The sequence below is a fragment of the Hemitrygon akajei genome, chromosome 3 (assembly GCF_048418815.1).
Source record: "Hemitrygon akajei chromosome 3, sHemAka1.3, whole genome shotgun sequence".
In the NCBI taxonomy this organism is placed as follows: Eukaryota; Metazoa; Chordata; class Chondrichthyes; order Myliobatiformes; family Dasyatidae; genus Hemitrygon; species Hemitrygon akajei.
In genome coordinates this window covers 164,080,967-164,105,079 of record NC_133126.1, presented here as the reverse complement: position 1 = coordinate 164,105,079, position 24,113 = coordinate 164,080,967, and the positions used below count along the sequence as shown (strand labels likewise).

At 37.8% G+C, this 24,113-nt stretch overlaps 1 protein-coding gene across 4 annotated transcripts in view; it reads left to right on the top strand.

Annotated features, from left to right (window-relative positions):
• The first annotated feature begins 2,192 nt into the window (after positions 1-2,192).
• The window catches only part of eif4g1a (eukaryotic translation initiation factor 4 gamma, 1a), a 96,915-nt gene continuing 74,994 nt past the window's right edge, over positions 2,193-24,113 (top strand). For 2 of the 4 annotated variants that reach the window (XM_073041219.1, XM_073041218.1), the window contains exons 1-3: positions 2,193-2,296; positions 2,435-2,492; positions 23,014-23,067. The gene's annotated coding sequence lies outside the window, so the exon portion shown is untranslated. The remainder of the gene's footprint in view (positions 2,297-2,434; positions 2,493-23,013; positions 23,068-24,113) is intronic. The other 2 variants (XM_073041216.1, XM_073041217.1) reach the window with 1 other exon arrangement.

Here is a 24,113-nt window from a genome sequence, read left to right as displayed (position 1 = left end):
GATTCAGATTGTGCATTCTGTTGAGTTTTGTTGTGAATATCCTTTAGAAGTACGATAAACTGATGCATCAATTATGGGTTCAGACAATGAAGGTGAAAGCACAAATTCCTGTTAAGAACATTTTTTTCTTGGCAATTTTAACTTGTTCAGAATCAGAACTGGGTTTAATATCACCGGCACATAGTACGTGGTGAAAATTATTAACTTAACAGCAGCAGTACAATGCAATACATGATAATATAGAAAAAAATAAGTTAGCCAATTACATTCAGTGTATGTATGTATATTCATTATTAAAATTAAAATTCATTATTAAAATTAAAAATAGTGCCAAAACAGAAATAATTTTTGAAAAATGAGGTAGTATTCATAGGTTCAATGTCCATTTAGGAATTGGATGGCAGAGGGGAAGAAGCTGTTCCTGAATCACTGAGAGTGTGTCTTTAGGCTTCTGTACCTGTGACAATAAGAAGAGGGCATGTCCTGGGTGATGGGGGGTCCTTAATAATGGACACCGTTCCTTGAAGATGCATTGGATACCACAGAGACTAGTAACTGCCACGGAGCTGAATAATTTTGCAACACTCTGTAGCTTCTTTTGATTCAGCGCAGTAGCCCTCCTCCCCATACCACAGTACAACTGCAGAAGTTTCCAAGTGTTTTACCTGACAAATCAAATCACCTCAAATCCTAATGTAATATAGCCAACGTCTTGCCTTCTTTATAGCTGCATTGATATGTTGGGACCAGGTTAGATCCTCAGAGATCTTGACACACAATAACTTGAAATTGCTCACTCTCACCATTTCTGATTGGTTCGTATTCCCTCGTCCTACCCTTTCTGAAGTCCACAATCAGCTCTTTGGTCTTACTAACATTGAGTGCAAGGTTGTTGCTGCAACACCACTTAACTGGCTGGTATATCTTGCTCCTGTATGTCTTTATCGAATAAACTGACTGCACGCTGTGAATAGGGATGGTTGTTACTTGGTATAGTAGCTGTGTATTGTACAATGATCATGGTACTTTCAAAGAGATATTAATAATTACTAGATTTTGATATCTTTATACATTATCACTGATTGTATGATTTTATTTTATGTCCAGTAATGACCACATTGTGGCATGCAGGCTTTGCTACAGATTTTACTAAGTTGTCTCAAATACAGAATTGTAAAATAAAATATATTTGTAAAAGATCATATGCTATCTTCTACATTACTATATAGTACAATGTAATGCAAGTATACTAAGATATGTTGTTTTATAGAACATGAGGAAATAGATTCACATCTACAAATAAATCCTTCCATGTTCACTTCTTATTTGCATTTTTATCATTAGAGAAAGTAAATTTTCCATCAATGGGTTAGAAAGAAAAATCAAAACATTTCTGATCCGAACAATTCTAACCAATAAAGCTCATAAATAGTTCATGACCCCGAGACAATGGAAGAACCTGAGGTTCGGACATGTATATGGTGTTTTATCTTCTTTTAGGTTCTGCACTTTGGCATACTACAAACCTAATTAAAAATGGAGATACTAGAAATTAGAAATCAAAGTAGAAACTAGTGGAAACATTCAGGTTGGTCAGCATGTGTGGAAAGAAACACAATTGAACTGTAGGTCCGAGACTCTTTGTCGGGACATTCTGACAAAGCAGCTCATTCTTGAAATGTTAACTCTGTTACTCTTTCTACACCTGACCTGCTGAATATTTTCAGTGTTTTCTGTTGACATTTTTGATCAATCTGTTTAACTTAGCTTGTTTGTGAACAGTTCCATCTGTGGATTCACAACTTATAGCAGCTAACCTAGGATGGCATTTGGATGAGTTATTTAACTCTGATGAGTTAATGGAAAAGCAGATGTTCTGTTCTTCATTTTGTTATTCGCTTTGGGACAGTGTCCAGGCGCTGATGCTACTCTCCTGGTGGCAGGCCAATGATCTGGAATTTTTTATGTTTCTCTTCTCAGACGTTGATAAGCGTTTTCTGTTCTTTTTTTGCTGCTGTTACATTGCAAAAGTAATTGCTGCTGTCTAATGCAAAAAAAAAACAACCCACAAATCTGGTGCAGGTTTACAGAACTGTTATTGGCAGAGGCTTATTATTGTCTGTAAAGTGCCGAACAGACGCATTATTGTAACGAGAATAACCATTTGTTGGCAGAAGCAGTCGGCGGCTCCGCTGGCCCGGGCGGTGTCACGTGCCCCTGCCTTCCTTTCCGGAGCGCTAGAAGCGGAAATCGCCGAAAGTAGCCGATCGTCCGGCTTTGCGGACTGAGGAGGAAGGTACGCCATTATTGCCCCGTGTTCCCCTATCCGTCTCCATCCTCGGCGTGAATACCTCCATACTGCGCTGCCGTGTCCGCTGCCGGCTGCCCCGCCCTCTCGGCTATGGCCTGACTCTCTTATTTTTATGATTCGCAGGGCAGAAGAAGGAAAAATCAAAACGCCTTCAAGCAGAAGAGCAGCGAGTACTTCCCGGGTAAGGACGCCCTGACGTGCTTGCGATTCCCGGAGCGGCGAGCCGTGGCCTGGCGGTGGGCAGCCGCTACATTAGGATCCAGCTCCCGGATCCTTTTGTACCCGAGCTCGGACATTCCGCTGCCGGGTTCGGGCGCTGCCTTTTCCCGGTCCTCGACCCTCCCGCCGGGAGAAGGTGCCTTTAAACGCCGGCTGGCTTCATGCCTACCGGTAGGGGCCGCGTGTGGCTGCCGGCCTTTCCACGCGAGCCTGCCGAACAGCTGGGTGCCGGCCCAGGGCCTGCTTGCACACCCGGGCCAGGCCAGACAGGCGTGACTGAGAGCAGGCCGCTAGGGTTGGGGCCCCTTCCCTCCCCTGTTCTAGGGCGGAGGGAAATGGTGATATGGGAGGGGGTGTCTCCGGTTTTATGAAAATCCCCTGTCGTAGAGTTTATTTGCGGCGATAGGGTCGGACCCACGATTTCAGCAGTTAGGTCGGAGGCGTGCGCCGAGGCCTTTGCTGCCATATGGGAGTTGGTTACAGTGGAATGTAACTCGAACGGTCTGAGGGAGGGGGAGTGCAATAAATTTTTTTCCCACTTTGACACCAGTAAGAAAAACTGGTTTTGTTTCATCACCCCGATGTTGTCCGTGGGGGAGAGGGAAAACTACTGTCGGGTGGTATTGTTGTATGAACCTGAACTGACACGTTAGTGCTGGAAGGGGAAGAAACGCCGGTAAGAACCATGTGCGACTGGTGGTTGGATCCGAGTATGGCGCAGCTCACTCGGTGAGTCAGTGTCACCTCCCCACAAACACACAGCTGCAGACTCACGCTGCAGAAAACCCGGCACACAACTGCTGATATTAAATGAGAGACTCCGACTTCGTCTTTATCTATATATAGAAATGGATGCAGCACTGGATGAAAAGTTAACCATGTGATCATTTTTAAAGAGGGGGGCTCAGTTTTAAAACGGAAGTCTAATAAAGTTTTGACCATCTTTGGGAAATATGTTTAGCAAGCAATGGGGCAAGTAGTGGCAACCTTGAGCAGTGGCGCAATGCTGCATTGCTTGGAACACATTCGAGTAATTTGTTGGTAGAGTTTATATTAAATCCTTGAACATTGTGAAAATGGAACTTGTTGTTTTAAACAAAACTTTTATGGTCATTTTTCAAGTTATAATGGGGGGCTGGGGAGGTAGTGAAGATGTTGAAACTTAACATTGAAGTAATCAGTGTCCATAAATATCATTATAGCGTATGCATGTTTACTGCTCTCAAAATTATTTTACTTAATTACTAGTTTGCAGTAGCATCACATTGTGTTTTGAAATAATGTGAAGGTAACCCCCCCCCCCCCACCCCCAGTTAGTGACAAATGTCTTGGCTAATTTTTTCAGAATTTGGCATGACGAATTATTTGGGGTCACTTTGACACTGGCACAATGTTAAATTTACTAGCATATAGTTAAATTGAGAGTCATAAGGAAGAAATTAATGTTACGGCTGTCAATGTTGAAGGCATACTCATTTCATTTTTCACAAAAGTAATGTTTTTCTTGGTTTGATGCATAATTTTGCATAAGGAAATATGCCTGAATGTTGGAAGTCCCAAAGTGCAGTTCCTGTATTGTAAAATGGAATGAATGAAAGTGCGGTAAGTCACTCTACATGTGTATAGGGAGCCTGCTTACCTTTATCAGCAAGTTCTACATGGGCTTACTGTGCTGTTTCCTGGTTGTGGGTGTGGTTTTGGTGTCATTACAGTTTTTTAGGCCTCTGCACTGCAGTAACAGGCTAAGGTCTAACGGTTTGAGCACCATATGTGTTGTGATTCTTAGCAATGCTATAGTTTTAGTATATTATTGACATTTTCCTGTGTGTAATCTGCATTAGTTTTAAAGATTATTAGTAATTTTGGGGATGGTTGTTTTGAAAAGTAGTCTAGGTACTCTGAAATGGTCTCAGTGATGAAACAGTGTCTGAAATTTGTAGGGAAATGATTTAATGTGGCCTTATTTTGTCAGAAATAATCTGTGTATTTAAATGACTTAAACATTTCAGTATTAAATATTCTGCAGTGAGGTAAAATGCAATGACACCTGCATTTTCTTAATGTGGCAATCTAAAAATACAGATAGGTGACTAAATATTACTAAATGCGTACGGTGCTTTATTTAAAAAAATGTTAGGTGCATCTGTACAGCTGTTATTGATTACTTTGGTCTGGTACACAGTGAATTTTTGGAAAGATGGCAAGATTGAAACAAGCCATCTGTAAAACACATCTTGATTTGTTGGCTAGCATTACAGTAGGTTAAGTTTTCACAGTGGCCAAAGTTTCAACAAATATTTATCTCGATGTTTTAACATTTGATACTCCATTTCTTTCATGGGGTTATTAAGAAATGCATTTAATGTCTGTAATAAGTTATAGTTGAGTTTCTTTGATTTCCCAGTCAGCTATTTGGTCTAATGTAAAAGGTCTGTCGTTTGCTAACAGTTATGTGATACAATCATGGTTGGCAAGGTGTAGTTAGTGTTTAAAAGTAAACTTTGTGAAGTTCTAATATTAGCAGCATGGTTGCTAAGTTTGTTTTTTAAATTTAGCCAAAGAACAAGTTTAATTTAGTCTATTGCATGTTAATGAATATAAATTGGATGTAACCAACATACCCATGATTAATGTATAAGGTTTAGTTTTTGACCAATAACCAAGTTCTCTTATTCAGCATTTTTTGAGCTAAGATCCAATAATATCTGAAGTTGAGTTGACTTCAAAGAACTAGCATTATGAAATTGATGTTCTCAAATTAAACATTGTTTCTGAACTGAGAATTGTTTTAAACTTGGGTGATCTTATGCTTTTAAAAGTGGGCATTTTTAGGCTCTGAGATTTTATAAATGATAAGCAATACAAATCACTGATCTCTAGTCAGTTCATTACCATATTACAGTATAGACTCTTGTAGAACTAGAGATTTATTCTATCTTTGAAACAGTTGGCTAGTTTAGTATCAAGCCCAGTTTTAATTTCCTCTTAACTGTACAATAAATACTTTTGGTAAGTGTCCAGCTGCTCTTGAATGTTTTTCTGGAACCTCCTGTTAGCACTTTCTGGATGTTTTATTCTAGATACTATCTTTTGAGTAGATTCATTAGATTGCACAAACCTGTATTAGTGATCTGCTTGAAGAGAAAATGTAACTGGCAAAAAAATCACCCCAATTCTGTGCAACTTTGAATATCTCAATTTCTGGCATCCAGTGACCATTGTAGTGATTAATTGTTTAATCTACTCTGTATTGTTGAAGTCTAATGCCCTTCCCTTGGACAACATTGGTGGCGTGGAGAGGGGAGAATTACAGCTTGGGCAACTGCTGGTCTTCCATTTAAAAAAAACCTTGCCCAGGCTTGTGCCCTGGAAACTTTACAAAGTGCAAATCCATGGTCTATTGAGACTAACAGAGGCCTACACTACACATTGTTGAAGTCTTTGATGTAGTATTGTCGTAGTGAGTTTTGGTGCTGCCTTCCACAGTTGTGATACATGCAACAAAATGGAGTACCCTTAATTATACAAATACTACAGTTGGGGCAACAGTGATTGTACAGCATCCACTGGGTAGTACAAAATTTGTTGAACAATTGAGGATTTGCATATCGTCTTGTAAATGAGCTTGACTCTTCCAATTTTGCTTCTTAAAGGTATGAATATGCTGGTTGCAGTTTCAAACTTTTTCAAATGAAAAGTTAAAGTTGATTTGAGGTGGATTCCCCTTAAATTTTATGTGGCAGAGAAGTTTTTCTTTTTGCAGCCTTTTTTTTTCTGTGTGAATGTTTTCATTTGGGGTGTGGGATGTCCTAAGTTTTACTACAAATACCTGTTAGTAAACTGCCAACACTTGCAAATTTTGTTATGGGTCTGTAAAGTGCTCCATCTAGTGGGTATAGTTGAAGCTTGTCTGAATTTTGTTTTAATTCTAATTCTAAAAATGACTACTTACTGAAAGTCATCTTTGAAAAATGGGAAAGTTACTGGCATAATGTGTAGTGAAAGTGCAAAGTTAGTATCTAATTTGATATCGAAGTTGCTGAGCTTCAATAAAAAATGCTGGCATTTTTCTGTTAACTTTGTTTAATATGCAAGCCCAGACAGTACTGTTTAAGTGACAATATCAGTTCTACTGAGCAGTGTTGCTGATCCTTCTTTAATTTGAATCCAAATATTACCATCTTGATCACTGGATGTGGAGAAATTTTGTTCCTTACTGTATTTTCCAAAGGACATTTATGACAGTTTTAAGCTTATGCAGCCCAAGGTAGTCTCATCTCTTGTCATGTGACAGCACAGAAGTGAATTCACACATTAAGCAGTAGGAGATCACTTTTAAACTCTTGAATTCCCAACTTCTGGCAGACTGTCTTTATATACAAAATATGGGGAAACAGGGTGTACTTTCATTATGCCAATGCAATCTGGGAATATTTGGTGCTGATGAATTTATCCACAGTCTTAAGTAGCATATCGACTGTGATGTCTTAGGGCCAGTTTTGTGGTTTCATTTCATAGCTTGTTGCACAAGACAGTCAGCCATTCTTGTCTGGCTCGTAGTCAGGATTGGTCTTCTTTCGGATTAACCATATGAACGTTCCTGACTCGACCCTTGTTTTTTATGAGGCCGAGTGGCTAGCTGGGCACTCAACCCGGCACGCATGGAAAGTTTTGTGGTATGTAAAGATGACCTTTTTGAGTTCTTGCAGATTCAGATGAGTTACTGTATGAAATTTTAATATAGTGGATTGCTCAATCTCCCACTGTTGGCTGTGGCCTTCTATGTGCAGCAAACCAAGAATACAATTCTGATGGAGTTGTTGGTAGGAATGAGTGCTGAATGAGTGAGGCAGTTACTCAAGCTGGATAGCGAAGACTATAGTTGCACATGTACAGTTGTCAGAAAAGTTTTGTGAACCCTTTGCAATTACCTGGTTTTCTGCATTAATTACTCATAAGTGTGGTCTGATCTTCATCTAAGTCGCAATCTGCAAACACAAACACAAACTGCCTAAGCTAATAACGCATAAACAATTGTACTCATCAATACTGAGTACACTCTTTGAACAATCACAGTCTAGGTTCAGAAAAGTATGTGAACCTCTGGAGTAATGCCTTATACTAAAACTATTTGGAGTCAAGTGTTGTAAGTCAATGAGATGAGATTGGAGGTGTGTGTTGTAGAGGTGCCCTGTCCTATTTAAAAAAAAGACACAATAAGTCAGGTTACTGACACAGAGTCTGCTCTTAAAGATATCTTTATGTGCATCATACCTCGATCAAAATGACTTTCAGAAGATCGTGGACAAGAATTGTAGAGATGCATGAAGCTGGAAAAGGCTACAAAAACATTTCTAAAGACCTGTGTTCATCAGTCCACAGTAAGAGAAATTGACTACAAATGGAGGAAACTTGGGACTGTTGCTACTCTCCCTGGGAGTGAGCGTCCAGCAAAGATCACACCAAGAGCACAACTTGCAATGCTGAAGGAGGTAACTCAAGGGCAACAGCAAAAGACCTGCAGAAATCTCTAGAAATTAGTCTCTGTTCATGTGTCCATGATAAAGAAAATGCTGAGCAAGAATGATGCTCATGGAAGGACACCACCGAGGAAACAACTGCTCTCTTTTTTAAAAAAAAGCATTACTGCATGTCTGAAATTTGCAAAAGGCTACCTGGATGTTCTACAACACTTCTGGAACAATGTTCTGTGGACAAATGAGACAAAAGTTGAACTTTTAGGAAGAAATGGACATTGCTATGTTTGGAGGAAGAAGGGCACTGCAGACCAACACCAAATCCTCATCCCAACTGTAAAGCATAATGGAAGGAGCATCAAGGTTTTGGGCTGCTTTGCTGCCTAAGGGCCTGGTCAGCTTGCAATTGTTGAAGGAACAATTAATTCAAAATTGTATCAAGACATTTTACAGGAGAATGTCAGGGTAGTGGTCCATCACCTGAAGTATAATAGAAGTTGGATGATGCAACAAGACAGTAATCTGAAACACTAGAGTAAATCAGCAACAGAATGGTTTAAAAAGTAGAAATTTTGTGTTTGGGAATGGCTAAATCTGGACCTTAACCCAATTGAGATGCTGTGGCATGGCCTGAAGAGGGCTGTTCATGCAAGGTATCCCAGAAATATTGATGAACTGGAAATTCCTGCTCCCCGTTGTGCAGCAACAGGAAATGTGTGGTGGAGGTTATTGCTGCTAAAAGAGGTTCCACCTTTTATTAAATACACATACTTTTTTCCAGCCCGGATTGTGAATGATTAAACAATGTGTTCAATAAAGACATGAAAAGCACAATTTTGTGTGTTATTAGTTTACGCAGATTGTGTTTGTCTATTATTGTGAATTGAATGAAGATCAGACCACATTTTATGAGTAATTAATGCAGACACCCAGGTAATTGCAAGGGGTTCACAAACTTCCTCTTGCCACTGTAGGTTTCAACTATATTTCATTTCTCCCCTCCCACCCTCTCTATTCTTTACCTGCAGACCATCGTGGCTGACACTGTCTCAACCAAATGCTTCATTCATTAACTTTATAAACCTTAAGTGTTTATAAAATCTCTTATAGCCCTGCTGATTTCAATCACATAACCACATTCATTAGTCTTTTAAAATTGCTGCAACATGCGAAAAGCTAGTGAATGGTTTCAGCCTGAAATGTTGACTGTTTACCCTTTTCCGTGGGTGCATTTTGTGTGAGTTGCTTGGATTTCCAGCATATGCTGATTTTGTATTAGTGGTTTTAAATTGCTTTTAGTTTCTACTTACAAGCTTTTATTTTTTTTTAATTCACACACTGCCAGTAGTAGTACAGGTGGCCCCCAATTTTCGAACGTTTGCTTTACGATAGCTCGCTGTTATGAAAGACCTACATTAGTACCTGTTTTCGCGAACCAAACACGATTTTCGCTTTTACGAAAAAAAGACGCTCACTTTATACATGTGTTTACCCGAGAAAGACTACCATGTCTGTGAAGCCTTGTGCGGGCAGTTGTGTGCGTAGGCATGTACGTGCTGATTTTTTTTCCAAATCGATTTTGGCTCGCTGTCTTCCTCATTCTGATAAGTGGAACTATACCATACATAGAATATTACTTTATAGAGGCTGTATATTTATCATATCATTACTGCTTTTACTATATGTTCCTGTTATTTTAGGTTTTATGTGTTACTTGGTATGATTTGGTAGATTATATTTTTGGGTCTAGCAATGCTCAATATTGTTTCCCATATAAATTAATGGTAATTGCTTTACGTTATTTTGGCTTACAAATGGTTTCATAGGAATGCTCTACTTTTGGATAGCGGGGGAAACCCGTACTTTATTTCATGCAGAAACAACTTGCTTTTGATAGCACACGGTGTACTGTCCCCTTTGTGGTAAACCATATTCTGTTAATTTGCTGAGAATGACTGGACAGATGGCAAATCACTTCATTGGTAAAGATGGTAATGCATTCCTGATCTCTTGAATTGGACACTATGTCCACAGCTTGTCACTTGCAAAAATGTGCCTAAGCAATTTCAAAGTTGCAGATTTTACAGTACTTTAAATGTAATCAGCAATAAGACAATCTTCAAGAAGACATTGGTCAGACATGGCAAATGAGATTTATTGCAAGCAAGTGTAAACTGATGTATTTTAGGAGTAAGAATGAAGAGAGAGTATGAACTGAGATATGAAGGTCAGGAGATAGAACATAGAAATTTACAGCACATTACTGGTCCTTTGGCCTACAGTGTTGTGCCGACCATTAACCTACTCTAGAAACTGCCTAAAAATTTTCTAGTGCATAGCCCTCTATTCATTAGTAGATGAATGAGTTATGTCAGACCTTTATAAAACAGTAGTCCAGTTTGATATTTAACTCTAGGATATGTTAAAGAAAGTTCCTAAGGCTTTGAAAGGTGAAAGATTGTCTAAAGTGAGAAAGGAATGATTTGACAATGTCTTCTGTTCCTTAAAATATAGAAGAAAGATTAAAATAGGAAAATTGTTAACTTTTATAAAGTGAAGATAGAACTGTGACACAGTAGAAATGCGGTATTTCTTGAACTGTTAGTAAAAACTGAAAGTTGATTCAATAATATTCAACCTCTTGGTTCTAAGAACCTAGAGAAGATGAATAATAATTGATAGAGGAATAAAATAGAATGAATGTGAACTGACCAAGATAAACCAGTAAGAGGATGTAAAGGTGGCATTGCAAAAATGAAAACACTAAAAGCATACCAAAATAATATAGTCAAGGGGTAAAAATGATGAGGTTAGAATAATTGATGGCACTAGAAAATAAGTAACGATCAAGGGGTAACTAATCATCGAGAACTGGTAACTTGCATTTTAGGATTTAAAAAAATGAGGTAACACATGGTGGATGCATTATTTGTCATTACAGAACACTCTAAGCATTACAGAAAACAAAGCTGAGGGGTCAGTGAGTCATTTTCATGTTGGTAAGGTGTACCTGTCCACCTGTCTGTTGTTGAGACCTGTCATTGGAACCTATGTTTCACTCAGAGAGTGATAGCTGATAGCTGTGTGGAATGAGCTTCCTGTAGAAGTAGTAGAGGCCAGTTCAGTTGTGTCATTTAAGGTAAAATTGGATAGGTATATGGATAGGAAAGGAGTGGAGGGTTATGGGCTGAATGCGGGTAGGTGGGACTAGGTGAGATTAAGAGTTCGGCACGGACTAGGAGGGCCGGAATGGCCTGTTTCCGTGCTGTGATTGTTATATGGTTATATGGTTATGTTAAGGAATTGGATATAAAAACTGAGTCTGCTGCTGATATAACTCTGGTACAGTAATTAAAATTCATACTCGTGTTAAATGAATAGGCCAAAAATTGGTAATAAGTTAACTGTTTCAAAAATAAATGTTCAATTTGTGTAACATTATCAAATTTTGTTGTTGAGACTGTTCTTTGTGATTTTGTGTAAGAAATTACATGCAGCTACAGTAAAGTAAACAGTAAACAGTCAAGTGGAATGCATTCTTTATTGTGAGGTGACAAGAGTTCACAAGTGAGATGTTGCTACAACTTGACAGGTTTCTAAGACTATACCCAAGACACAATTTTGGTCTTATTTAAGGAAGGTGCATTACTGGTACTTCACTATGTGGATTTGAGCTTGCTAGCATTGAGAAATGAGAGGTGATCTTATGGAAGCTGGTGATTCTGAGATGTGTGAGAACGTTTACCCATAGCAGTTGTGCTGTCCGGTTGTAGTGGTGACATGGGTGAGACCAATAAGATCTGGCCCACACGAGGAATTCTGCAGATGCTGGAAGTTAAAGCAACACACAAAAAATGCTGGTGGAACACACCAGGCCAGGCAGCATCTATAGGAAAAAGTACAGTGGATGTTTCGGGCTGAGACCATTCGTCTGGCCCAGAAAGGATTTCTTACTCAGAAACTTTTACTTCCAAAAAATACTAAATTTAGGGTGCATGGATGTTCTGGTCAATTTCATGTTACTTGCTGAACTTCCAAGTGAATTTAAACTCCAATCTGAATTGTTTTTCAGAAACAAGTGACTTGTATAGTAGGTATACAGATAATTTAACATTTTCTGATGAATATTCAATCTTTAAAACTAGATATTATGTTCAGGACAATACAATCAAAACCTAAAATTACTACAAGTTGTTTAATGTGTTATATTGTCATTGGCAGATTGGACCAGAATTCTAAAAGCATGTTAATTGACTGTTGTGGTTTAATAAATAGGCATGGTCATTTCAAAGGAGTTGAAAACAATGCTGGAGAAGTAGTGATGGGGGGACAACAAAATGGTGGATGAACTGAATAAGTATTTTGCATCAGTCTTCATTGTGGGAGATACTATTGCTATCAGTATGGTGGAAGTTCCAGGTGTCAGGGGACATGAAGTATGTGAAGTTATCATAACTAGAGAGAAGGTTCTTGGGAAACTGAAAAGTCTGTAGGTACCAATTGGTTTACAACCCAGAATTCTGAAAGAGGTGGCTGAAGTAATCACAGAGGCATTAGTAATGGTTTTTCAAGAATGATCTTTAAAGAATCAAAAGATTCTGGCATGGTTCCAAAGGACTGCAAAATTGCAAAGTCACTCCACTCTTGAAGAAGGGAGAGGCAGACAAATATAACCTATAGGCCAGTTAGTCTGACAGTGGTTGGGAAGATACTGATTATTAATGATGAGGTCTCAGATACTTGGAGGCACATAACAACATAGGCCATAGTCAGCATGGTTTCCTCAAGGGAATATCTTGCCTGCCAAATCTGTTTGAATTCTTTGAAGAAATAACCATCAGGATAGACAAAAAAGAACTGGTTGATATTGTGTACTTGGATTTTCAGAAACCCTTTGACAAGGTGGCACATGTGAGGCTGCTTAACCAGGTAGAGCCCATTGTATTACAGGAAAGTTTCTAGCATGGATGAAGCAGTGGCTGATTGACAGGAGGCAAAGTGGAAATAAAGGGAGCCTTTTCTAGCTGGCTGCTGGTGACTATTGGTGTTCTACAGAGGTCTGCATTGGGACCGATTTTTACGTTATATGTCAGTGATTTGGATGATGGAGTTAATGGCTTTGAGAAAATACAAAAAACTGAGGTGCAGAGGAATAAGGGAGTCCTTGTGCAGGATTCCCTAAAGGTTAATTTTTAGGTTGAATCTGTGGTGATGAAGGGAAATGCAATGCTAGCATTCATTTCAAGAGGACTAGAATTTAAAAGCAAGGATGTGATGTTGAGATGTTATAAAGCACTGGTGAGGCCTTACTTGGAGTATTGTGAATAGGTTTGGGCTCTTCATCTTAGACGGATGTGCTGAAACTGGAGAGGGTTCAAAGGAGGTGCATGAAAATGATTCCAAGGTTGAATGGCTTGTCATATGAAGTGTGTTTGGCTCTGAGTCGACATTAAGTAGAGTTCAGAAGAATAGATTACCTCATTGAAACCTATCGAATGGTGAAAAGCCGTGATAGAGTGGATGTGGAGAAGATGTTTCCTATGTTGAGAGAGTCTTAAGACCAGAGGACACAGCCTCAGAATAGAGGGGCATCATTTTAGAAAGCAGATTAAGGAGGAATTTCGTTAACCAGAGGGTGGTGAATCTGTGGAAATCTTTGCCACAGGCAGCTGTGGAAACCAAGTCTTTTTGTGTTTTTAAGGCAGAGGGTCTTGATTGGTTAGGGCATGAAGGAAAATTGGATTGTCCATGATGGGCCAAATGGCCTAATTATGCTTATATATCTTATGATCTTATGAATACTGTTGGTGAAAAATATTGTGATTGTAAGTATACCAAAAATAGGATATGTAGAATTAAGAGTTGTCTTAATTTTGAACTGTGTGCCAGCAAGTCAGACATATGTCAACTAGTCCTTGTGCTGTTTAGGAAAATGTCAAACTGCAGGTGGGTTGGAGAGTACAGCTGTACTTACCATGATTGTGTTCAAAACAGTGGCCCTGATAATGGCAATTGTTCATCTGCTATTTGCCTGTTTGGCAGATATGAGTTTTATTTCTATCTTATTGTTTAAAATTAGGTTAGTGTGCTTTCAAGAACTGAAAATGCGGCCTTTGTAAGCCTTTCCTGGTGAATTTTTGTCAGATACCATTAGAAGTATATAGCCACAAAGGCAGTGCATCTCAATTAACTGCACTCTGTTAATAGAAGTGTTTATTTAATAGGAACATTTGCTCAATCACAGATTAATTCCTCATGCATTTTAATAGAAAGACTACTGGCTTGCAGGAGTGGTATAGATCGGAATTGTTTCTTTATAGGGAACACACTTGGCCCAGCTTTGCAGCTGATCCATTTTTGAATAATCTGATGTAAGTCTTGGTTGTATCACTAAGAATTTAAATGTAATACATGTATATTTAGTCAAACATTTGACTCCAGTGCAGTGTGGGTAAATCCAACATTGCCTATAGTACACTCTTTCCTACAGGTGCACTTACACGTGGCACTTCTCAGTATTCATGTGTGGTAAATCTTTTTCATGCAGCCTGGGTGAAATGATTGTATGGAGGCATGTTTCTGACTAATCAGTCAGATGAAAGTGTATTTTTTTCTATGAATGATTTATTATCAATGTAGTCACCACCTCGAGATAACTTGCTTCTGCCACTGAAAAGAATTCTGTCCCACAAACTCCTTTTTGCTTCCCATAGTATAGTTTGTTCATTTAACGATTCTTAATCTGAGATCTGTTGTGCTCAGTGTCATTCTTATTTGTAGCCTCCCATTCTACTTCAGGATCACTCCAAGGCATTCATCTACATGGTCCCATTTCAGGTAGAAAAGTTCCTATTTTACTTCAGCAAAACAGTTAATTAATTGTTGCCTTTAGCAGCTTAGCACGCTAATACAGCTTGTAGTAGTAACAAATTAATAATAAGCTGTAAATGTTGGAGATGGAAAGAAAAAAATGCAATAAGTACTTAGTAGGTCGGGCAGCATCTATGGAAAAGGAACCAGTTTCACCAGTCAACTTGCTGCAAATTCTGTGCAGTTACAGTTGAACTCCACCCAACTTTAGACCTTTTCAATGGTAAATTACCTTGTCTGGGGAGTAGATTGAATATATGTTTTGTTTTACTTCCCACAAAACTTGGGAACTTGCAATTTGAGAATTTTCCCTCTTGTCACTTTAGCTTAATTTATTTTTAAAAATTGATATTGATATCCTTGTAATTGGGTCCTTGATTGATGATCTTAGGTTAGTGTTTAAGTTAAATGTCCCCATTGGGACATATTTAACGGGGTGTCCCCCGTTTTTTTGAAAGTTTGCTTTATGACACCTCGCTGTTACGAAAGACCTACATTAGTTACTTGTTTTCGCTAACAGAAGGTATTTTCACTGTTACGAAAAAAGGCAGCACGCCCCGAGCAGCCAAGCTCCTCCCCTGGAACTGCATTGCTTAAACATGTGCCTGTGAGCATTTGTGCTTTACGTCGATTTATTTTGTGCATCCGTTAGCGAGATGAGTTCTGAGGTATCAGAGAAGCCTAAAAGAGCTTGTAAGGTTGTTACACTTAACGTAAAACTAGACATAATTAAGCTTTTCGATCGTGGTGAACGAAGTAAGGACAAAATGAGTTTGGCTTGTGGAAGTTGATGAAGATGATGTTGAAGAGGTTTTGGCATCCTATGACCAACAACTGATAGATGAAGAGCTGATGCAATTGGAAGAGGAAAGGATAAGAATCGAAACCAAACGCAGTAGGGAACTCAAAGTGAAGTCGTGCAGGAACTGAACGTGAAGCAATTGCGTGAGATTTTCGCTGCGATTGACAACGCTGCAATGATTGCAGAAAAGTACGACTTTAATTTTGAAAGGGTAATAGGTTTAGGGCATATTTGTAGGATGGTTTGAGTGCATACAAAGAACTGTATGATAGAAAAAAGCGCGAGGCTAAGCAGTCAAGCATATTGTCGTTTTTCAAGCCTTCCACATCAGCCACAGCAGACAACGAACCTCGACCTTTGACATCGAGGCAGACAGACATAGAAAAAGATGACCTGCCTGCCCTGAGGGAAACAGACGAGGATGAGATGACGCCCCTGTCTCCTACCTCCCACCACCCCAATCTCCAATGACTCAACCTAACACACGTTCATCGGTGTGCTCACTGTCTTCCCCGATTCCGGTAGGTGATACTACACTGTACATACATTATTTCTACTTTATATAGGATTTGTATTTTTATGTGTTATTTGGTATGATTTGGCAGCTTCATAGCTTAAAGGTTACTGGAGAGTGTGCTTCTGCGAGAGCGCTTGCGCCAAGTGATTCTGTTGAGAACGCTTGCGTGAGATTTTCACTACGGTGGGCAATGCTGCAAGATTGCAGAGAAGTATTTCTACTTTATATAGGCCGTATTTATTATATCATTCCTGTTTTTGCTATATGTTACTGTTATTTTAGGTTTTATGTGTTATTTGGCATGATTTGGTAGGTTATTTTTTGGGTCTCCAAACGCTGACAAATTTTTCCCATATAAATGAATGGTAATTGCTTCTTCACTTTATGACATTCCGGCTTACGAACCATTTCATAGGAAAGCGCTACCTTCGAATGGCAGGGGAAACCTGTATTTCTAGTTTGTTTTGAAGTTGCTGGCCTGTGATAATTTCTGGTTGCTGAACCATTTTGAGCTTCCTTGGGAAATGCTCTTAAAAATTATAGATGGAAAAATATTTTCCAGTGTAAAAAAAAAGATGAATTGCCTTTTAATTTGCTTGGAAAACATGGAAACAATCTCTTGGGGTACGTGGTCATTTGATCACACCTCTCTTGAAGTTACCTATGATATGAATGAGAAAATCTTTTGTGCAGTGCAGTGAATCCAAAAGAACATCTCATCATAGTTTGGCATGTTGCACTATTAGAGAGATTGGGAAAACCTGTGGGAAACATTGATTTTAGTTTTTAAAAATATTTTACTGCATGCACTAGGTTGTATGTTTCAAGCTTAAATTCTGGATTAGAGATAACATTATATGAGTGCAGCTCTGTTGGAGATTCATTAAGCTGAGGCCCCAAAATAAATTTGTACCTTGCCTGCATAATTTGGAAAAGGGAGTTGTGGCTAGCCTAATCCAACTGAAAATAATGTTAATCGTTCATTCATTTATGGGACCTTGTACTGTAAAATGGTTGGGATCTTAGAGAAAAATGTCAAATGTGTTTTAGAAAAGCAGGTTATTTCTTATGCATGAAGGTTTTGGTGGGTATAAACATCAAATTTATCCCAATAAACTTCTGTGTATCTTGAAAGATTTGTATTATAAAGTGTATTTTTTTCTCTAGATTAGGGAAGGACATCTTGATGTGTAATTTGAAAAGGCTTTTAGGAGGGTGTAGAATGAAAAGGAAACTGAATAACTTATATTAATCCCAATTTAATTGATTATTCATGTGATGTTTTTCTTGTCTGCGCTTGGAAAAAAGATGAAGTTATAAACTAACCTTGGCCTTGTTTTTTGGCATTTCTCAAGTTGTGTAGAGATAAAAGTGAAGCATCTTGAACTTATTGGATCTTTTGTGCTGTAGTATATATTTTACAATCTGGAAAAATAGCTGGGATATGGTATATGGTATGTGGTATGTAAGTGTCTACACTGAGTCAAATTGCATCATCGGTTTCAGAGAGACCTAACTCTTGGTCTTCCTGCCAGAGTCAGAGGGAATACGCAGTCAGGTGCTTTGATCTCAAGACATTGTGACTAGTTGGGTCAGCAGCAAAATTGAACAAAACCAATCAAATATTGTATAGTTTTAATTTATGAATTACCTTGCATACTTGCTTGACTATGTTTTTAATGTATTTGAGGTGATACGGGGTGGAAGTTAATATTGAAAGTTTCAAATTGTGCAGAAGCTCGACTCGTACAGGATTGTCACATTGCTGTTTTTAAATTTAAAAAAAATTTAGCAAGCTAGTCTCATTTTCAAGTAAATTTAAGGGTATACTTTTCACTGCAGTGTGCTCCAGGCTAGTTTCTGCCAACTTGTGGAAGAAGGTAAAAAGACTAGTTTGAAATAAGTTTTGATGCAGCAACTTTAACTCAGAAATCAATCACCAGACCTTTTAGGAAGGGGAGGTCTTGGAGATTTAATAATCCCTGGTTACCTTGCAAGATATTTCATTAGTATGTTAAAACAGTGTGAAAACTATATGACATGGGTATGTCTAGTAACATTTTGTAGTGGCAAATAGTGCCTTCAAATTTTCTTCAAAGATATAAAAAACAAATGAAAGGAGGGTCAGGAAATTTTGCTTGATGTACTTGCCCAAGTCCAAAGCTCAGTTTAAAAAAAATCATTTAGAGTATGTGTGTCAAACACAATGGCACCTTTATAGCCCATCTAAATTGCACAAAACCAAGATTTTCCCCCATTGACCTTAATTAATTTTGATCCAAATAAGTTGGTTGCCAAGCCATTATTTTGGAATATGCTTGAAAGCAAATCCCGAGTTGCATTTAGCTGTTTGGATTAACCATACACATCTGGAATTCAATGCGGGCCATTAGTTATAGTTTTAAAATTATGTGAATTCAAATTCTTCAGCAACTGTGGGATTTGAATTCCTATCTTAATATTTCCATAGGATTACAATAATTCCTGAACCTTTGAAATCCAGTTGCCCTTGTTTGAATATTGAGCCATTAAACACACCATTGAACAGAAGGAACCTATTTAGTCCTGTGGGATCTGTTAGTTCTAGCAGAGTAATCGCATTACTCTCATTATGGTTTGGTTTGAGAATAAAGGGTTGGTCATTTAGGACAGAGTTAAGGAAAAACTCCTTCTCCTAGAGAGTTGTGGGGGTCTGGAATGCACTGCCTCGGAAGGCAGTGGAGGCCAATTCTCTGGATGCTTTCAAGAAGGAGCTAGATAGGTATCTTATGGATAGGGGAATCAAGGGATATGGGGACAAGGCAGGAACCGGGTATTGATAGTAGATGATCAACCATGATCTCAGAATGGCGGTGCAGGCTCGAAGGGCCGAATGGTCTACTTCTGCACCTGTTGTCTACTGTCTATTATCCACCCTTTTCCTTGTAACCTGCAATTGTTCTTCCCCATGCTGTTGGGTTTTATTTTGCCAGTGGTCTACATGACAGATATTTTACAGTATCAAATGAACCTACCAGCACATCTTTGTGATGTGGAAAGGAACTGGTGCACCTGATAAAAGCCTACACAGTCTCAACAGAGAATGTATACTTCCAAATGGACAGCACATGTGATCAAGATAATGCTCTTGGCCCTGGACTCAGCAGTTTAGACTCTTTTAAAAATAAAGTGACATCTTACTGTTGCACTGGCCTCCAGCAATGAAATTGTGATCTCTTCATAGATTTTATTTGTAGATTGAACCATTGAGGCAATGTACTGATACGCCATTGAGGGTTGTGATGCTAGGTGGGTTAAGAGATGTGGAGCAGCCACTTGGTGTTGAACTATGGGGTTTAGGTACAGCCTAGGCAAAGCTGGCTGCTTGTTATCAGACCAACCTGATTCTGCGGTCTGGTTGCTGCTTGTTAGATGTTATGGAAGTTGCTGTCTTTTCCTGCTGGAATTTTTCTATGGCAGCAAGCTGGTTGGCCATTGAGTTCCTTCCATAGAGAAAAGTCTCCAATCTAGGGAGAGCCATGCAGCCCAGAAAGGAAATAGACAGACTCCAACTTTCATTACTTTTGACGGAAAGCGATGAGAGAGATCGTAAGATCTATGTAGTCTGCGAATCCGTGGAGGAGTTGGTCCTATCTTTGATAAAGATCAAGTTATGGTGCTAGGCGAGATATATCCCATCCTAAAAATGTACTAATCCTTCATTCCTCTGATCCAGTGCCTATAACAGTTGAAAATCTGATCAACATTAGGTCATTTTTGTGCTGATACTACTTAATGTTTTAAGTAATGTTGAAAGTAATTTTTATTTTCATTTTAAAATCTTTTATTATTGAAGATTAACAAAATGATACATTAAGTCAATATGTCATTATGTACAATAAAGAATTAAATTAGCAAGTAACTGATTAACAAAGTTAAGCAATATATCAATGATGATAAAGAAAAAATAAAGTGTTAAGAATATTTTTTTGAAAGAAAAAGAAGGAAAAAAAAAAGAGCCCCTACTAACTTTAAAAAACCCCCTACTAACTGGAAAAATTGGGAGCACAACCCCGGATTTATATATCATACAAGCTTCCATTTTAGAAAAAACATCAATCCCCCACCTCAAATCCATTTAAAGAAAAATCGGAAGGGAACCATATTAATTAACTGAAATCAGATGATACTATTGGGCGAATGACCCTCCCTTTCTCAAAATCAAATCGAGGATCAAAGTTCGACTTCTGATTTTCTCCAAACTGAGACATGGCATCACCTGAGAGAACCATTGTATCAAAGTAGTTGCAGAAGCATTTTTCCATTTCAACAAAATAGCCCTTCTGGCCAATAATGTAACGAATGCAATTACATGTTGGTCTGATAGAGAAATACCATGACTATATTGAGGGATTATACCAAATAAAACTGTCAATTTATTAGGTTGTAAATTAATTTTTAAAACTTTAGAAATTGTAGAGAAAATAAGACTTCCAAAAATGTTTCAGTACAGAACACGACCAAAGCATATGTGTCAATGTGGCTGTCTTGGTTTTACATCTGTCACATTGACTATCAACATTAGGAAACATTTTAGACAGTCTCTCCTTTGTCAAATAGTAACGATGTACAATTCTAAATTGAACTAAAGAGTGATTGGCACAAATCGAAGATTTTTGATTTTTAATCAACTTAAAAATCTGCAACCAATCTTCTGTTATCAGGGTCATGTTAAGCTCTCTCTCCCAATCTTGCTTAATCTTAAGTGAAGGGTAATTGTGCTGTTGTAGCAATAAATTATAAATTTTCCCAATAAAACCCTTCACAAAAGGATGCATTTTTAAAATAATGTCTAACAGGTCAGAATCCTGTATATATGGAAAATTACTTAAATATTCTTTTAAAAATTGTCTGACCTGAAGATATTGCAGGAAATGTGAATACGAGAGAGTGTTTAGCTACTACGTAAATTTCTCAATCGGCCATCTTGGAACAGATCCGTGAAGGAATGAACATTTATTCCTCCAAAGAAGAAAGGTAGGATCACTTAATGAAGGTTTAAATAAATAATTTTGATAAATTAAACTAAGAAGTTTACATTTTTTAGAGATTAAAAAAAATTACGAAACTGGAACCAATTTCGTAATGACTGCTTAATCACAGGATATAAATTTAAATTAGCAATTTTGGCCAGTTGTACAGGTAGAGAAGCTCCTAATAATGAGATAAAGTGAAACTGTTTCACAGCATTCAATTCCAAATCAGTCCAAGGTGGTCAGTCATTTCTATCAGCCCAATATAACCAAAAACACTTAACATATATTAACAGCCCAATAATACATTCTTAAATTAGGCAAAGCAAGACCTCCATCTTTTTTTAATTTTTGTAAATGATCTTTACCAATTCTTGGTCTTTTATTATTCTAAACCAAAGATGAAATAATAGAGCCAACCTGATTGAAAAACTTCTGAGTTTAAAAAATAGGGATACTTTGAAATACATATAAAAATTTGGTAAAATCATCATTTTAACTGCATGAATTCAGCCGGCTAACGAAAGTGTAAGTGGATTCCATCTACAAAATAATTGCTTCATAAAATCCACTAAAGGAACCAAATTAGCTTTGTAAAGGTCTTTATGATTTTTAGTGATAATAATACCTAAATATTTAAAAGAGTCCGTAACTCTAAAAGGAATGTCATCATATATAGAAGTAGAATCATTTAGGGGAAATAATTCACTTTTATGAAGGTTTAGTTTATATCCCGAAAACTTTCCAAAATCGTTTAATAGTTTCAATAAGCTAGGAATGGATTCTTCAGGATTTGAAATATAAACTAAGAGATCATCAGCATAAAGGGAGATCTTATGAACAGTCCCATTTATGAGAATTTCATGAATATCTTTAGCTTCACGAAGTGCAATAGCAAGGGTTCTGTAATTTTTAGATAAATGGGAGAATAATTGCCATACAGGCTCACGCTTACATTCAACACTCACTCTCTCGCCATTTGTTGGATTGAATAAAGTGCAAGTTAGAAGTAATTATACTAGTGTCATTTTTGTCGACACTCCGACACTGGTTTTTATCATGTATTTGCTGAATAGAGACTATGCCAAAGAAAAATAACTTGATGCTTACTTGCTATTGAGTTGGACAACAAGACCCTATTAATTAAATGTAATCTGGCATAGACCTGGGTAGAATAAAGGATAACACTGGCTCAGTGAATGTACTTGCTGTTTTTGGTAGCAATTATGTATGGGTGAAAGAATTGTTGAAACATTTGTTAACATTCTGCATATGATGCAGTTCTGCCAAAAATTCCATTTCTTAAAAATTCAACATGTACAGTATTCGTGTGGAGCCTTGCACATTTGTGTCATTGAAGTACTTGTGAAGCGCATTTAATATTCCAATGAGCCATAAATAATAGTGATTTTTGATAGGAATAAATATTGATTGCACAGGGAATCAATAGCAAGAAGTGTGACAAAGGTTACATATTCACATAGAGTTGCTCCAAATTGAGCTCCAATTTATGGACTGGTACTTGGAACCAGAACTTAATTACTCCCAAGGTGCTACATTTTAGCCATGCATGTGTTGGATTGTGGATGTCCTTGTGTAATTATACAGAGAGTTCAGGGACTTTATAGCAAAAGCATGTTGTAATGGGAAAAATTATTCCTTTCAAAGCAGAAATTCTTGAAAGGGACATTAGCTTTATTATTGGTAATTCACAAACTAATAATACACATTTACTACTATTCGTAGTGTATCTGATTCATTCATCTTGAAATGTGAGATTTTTCCTGTTATCATTGGCTTGACAGAATTGATAGAAGACCACCGTCAAGCACAGTACAGCCTCTGGACCTTTCAGCACAGTATGTATAGTTTTATGGTTTTCTGAGGTATTCTTTGAGAAGTTTTGTATCTTGATTCTTGCAAGTCATATTTGTCATGTAAAATGATAGTGGTATCTAGTGATAAACATGGCAACATATCAGTGGAGATGTTATAATCTGATTCTCTTATTTTTGATCTGTTAAAAATACTGCTGTAGCTATCTGATCAGAAACTCTTGGACTTCTTTCTTGGAGAGGAAAGCTGAGTCATCCACTATTCCCATTGTTTAGGTTATACTAGAGGTTTAACAAGCTATCAATTGCAAATGCCAATATTTTAGTTCAGTGGTTTTCAGTGTGGACTATATGGCTTCTGATTAGGCCATGACAGATTCCCCAGGGGCCTCAAGTGGGGAAAAAAAACGAAGTTGAGGGCCACAGGAGTTTCTGAATCAGCCATGATAAGTTTACTGTTTTAATGAAATACTATTAAAATATGTAAATAAACAGATTAATATGTAATTTAATTAGAACACAATCAAATAAATGGGAAAATAGCAGCTTGGAGAACAAATTATCGTTGCCCAGTCTGATATATTTTACCTGCCAGGTACAGTGGCATGCAAAAGTCTGGGCACCCTGGTCAAAATTTCTGTTACTGTGAATAAATAGTTAAGTGAGTAGAAGATGAACTGATCTCCAAAAGTCATAAAGTTAAAGATGAAACATTCTTTTCAACATTTTAAGCAAGATTAGTGTATTATTTTTGTTTTGTACAATTTTAGAGTGGGGGAAAAAAGGAAAGGAGCACCATGCAGAAGTTGGGGCACCCCAAAAGATTTGAGCTCTCATAACTTTTACCAAGGTCTCAGACCTTAATTAGCTTGTTAGGGCTATGGCTTGTTCACGGTCATCATTAGGAAAGGCCAGGTGATGCAAATTTCAAAGCCTTATAAATATCCTGACTCCTCAAACCTTGTCCCAACAATCAGCAGCCATGGGCTCCTCTGAGCTGCCTAACACTCTGAAAATTAAAATAAATGATGCCCACAAAGCAGGAGAAGGCTGTAAGAAGATAGCAAAGC